General features: G+C 38.3%; 1 long non-coding RNA gene across 1 annotated transcript in view; it reads right to left on the minus strand.

The window, feature by feature from the left end:
- Positions 1 to 611: 611 nt before the first annotated feature.
- LOC141374857 (uncharacterized) overlaps positions 612 to 2,627 on the minus strand; it is a 2,595-nt gene continuing 579 nt past the window's right edge. The window contains exon 3 of the long non-coding RNA XR_012382003.1: positions 612 to 1,368. This is a non-coding gene — a long non-coding RNA (uncharacterized lncRNA). The remainder of the gene's footprint in view (positions 1,369 to 2,627) is intronic.

A 2,627-nucleotide genomic window follows, 5' to 3' on the forward strand; every position in this document is an offset into this window, starting at 1 on the left:
AGGCACAGAGTGGATTCCCTCCTAGAGTCTTCAGAAAATGTATTGCCCTGCCAACACTTTCATTTCATATTTCTCGCCTCGAGACTGTGAGAGAACACATTTCTATTGTTCAAAGACACCAAGTGGGTGGTACTTCGGTACAACTAACATAGACCCCTTATAGAAGCACTGTGTTTGAGGAGTAAGTGCTACCCCACAATGACACACATCCCACACAAGCATTTGTGTTCCCTCCAGATTTGGGATAGATCTCTGTTTTTTCATTGATAGGGAGGTATTTCTCTCTTAGTACAGTGAGCTGTCCACACTCTGAGAGGAATCAGGGAACACAGATGAGCTAGGCAAGCACACTGACTGATGTTTCTTCGCATGCTTGCTCCTGGTGACTAAAGAAAGGACAGGCTGAATAGCCTGTACTCAGAATGTTCATGTCCTCTCTCTCTCTCTCTCTCTCTCTCTCTCTCTCCCCCATCTAGGTTGTGTAGAAGAATTTGCATAGTTGAGATCCAACATTCTGAAATTTGCACATTATTTTGTACTTTAGATATCCTTTATTTTAGTTGTTTCCAAAAAATGTGATTTATCACAATGGTTTCAGTTTTCAGAGTTTCAAATATATGTATCTTATTGCCCTTTAATCTGCCAAAAATTTAATTTTAAATATACTGTATTCAATATGTAAATATTACAGACAATAATTCTTTTTTTTTTGCTCATTAAACTATCATACTTGGTTTACTGAGTATAGACCCATGGTACATTTGAAAAAATAATAAATATGAATTTAACTTACTCTTAAATCTGTTTAAACTAGTTATAAATGGAGATATGAGCCATGTAACTTTAAGGAACTTGCCATGTTTGTATCTCATATGGGAAAAGGCAAAACTTGGAGCAAAAACTATCTTCAACATAAAAAGAATGATTTTAAAAACAGCTTGTTGAACCAAAAGCCTCTGTTACGTCAAGCCTTTATGGAAATTGCTCTTTTACAAAAGGAAGTAAGAGTCCAGAAAATATTTTTAAAAGAAACTATTCCTTAACTGCTACAGGAGCAAGTGAATGTTACCGCTGGCGTTCCTTCCAGGATCAGTCTTTGGAGATCTAGTTTATAGAACAGAAACACTAGCACCAAACTCTAGAGCCAAAGTTCACACATAGAAGCCTAGAAACAAGGAGGTCCCTTGATTCTTCATTTCCTTGTGAGGCAGGCAGGTCCCCGCAGAAGCAAAACTGTGTGTCCCGCCGTGTACCTGCCCACTGACAGGGCTCTTGTCCTCTTTGCTCAGGACCGCTTCGGGCAGGTTCTGGGACAGTCTCTACATAAAAACTCCATATTCGTCCTCTTAGAAATAAAGTCTGTTTAAACTGGAAGTGATAAAGGAATATCTTGTGTAAAAATGTATTCACCTTTCCAAGCACAAGCTTAAACTGCAAACTCTATTAGTTCTCAAGCAAAAAAAGGGAGGAATTGTTACTTTGTTTAATCGTTCATTTCCTTTCTTAAAGCCCCGTTGCTGATCAGCGTTGCTGCCCTGATGCTGCGACTTTCACAGCAAAGCCCTGAACGGTTATTTTACGATCCTTTCCCGCCTGCCTCTCTTCCCTTCCCTGACAAAATAGGAAATTTCCCTGATAGGAAAAGCTAAAGAAATAAGGGGGGTGATTTTACTATTCAGTTACATCTTCCATACTTTTACTTGCAAATTGAGTCAAACACATTCAACTTTCCAACAAGGTGGAATTTAATTTACTACTTTGTTTATTTTGTTCTAAAGACCCTCCTGATGCAGCTAATAATTAACAGATTAATTTCAGATGTCCCCACTTTCCCAGCCTCTGAATTACACTTAATTTAATTGTTTAATAATCTGTGCATTCATGCGTGGGAAGTTAATACTCAACTGCATTAGGAGAATTCATATGTGTGCTTTATAGTGCAGCTTATTTACAGAGGAAAGCTGTTTGAAATTTCTCACCATTAAATGCCTTTATTTTACCATCTGACCATACCGGTTGCCATATAAATCTTGCCTGTATTTTACCCCACTTTAACATGACTTCTAGATGCATATATCCAAAGGGATTTATTAGGGAGTGGGTAGGTAAGGTACGTATATAATCACCTCATCCCTTCAAGTTTTAATGAATTTCTGCAGAAATTAATTTTTAATGGGCTATTGCTTAGTGGAGTATTCTCCCCTTTTCCTAGCACTCCTGGAAATCCATAAAATATAGAGCAAGTTCTCTCCTGCACTGTTGTACTAAGAAGTTTAATTAACAGAACATACTACGGAACATATATATCCAGTATTAAGTGTCCAGGTCTTTATGACCTCTCCCCTGGAAGACCATGAAAACCTCCTGATGTTCCCTCCACCTCTGGTGACCGTTTTCTCCGCGCCCTGACACAGCGATCACATCCATCTTTTTAAAGCACAAGCCCTTCGATGCCTTCCAATTGTTGAGGAGATTAAATAAAACTCTAATTAAGTGCTTGTAGGTTGAGAAATCCTGTGAAAAATTTACTCCACAAAATCCATTTCTCTCACCACCTGGAGGCTTTTCTTCTGTTATTTGCTTTTTCATTTTCATTTTTTGTCTTCTTTTCTTCTTCTTTCCCGCAC

The sequence above is a fragment of the Callorhinus ursinus genome, unplaced genomic scaffold, assembly GCF_003265705.2.
Source record: "Callorhinus ursinus isolate GAN/ISIS: 27379988/994484 unplaced genomic scaffold, GSC_fseal_2.0 scaffold2, whole genome shotgun sequence".
Classification (NCBI taxonomy): domain Eukaryota; kingdom Metazoa; phylum Chordata; class Mammalia; order Carnivora; family Otariidae; genus Callorhinus; species Callorhinus ursinus.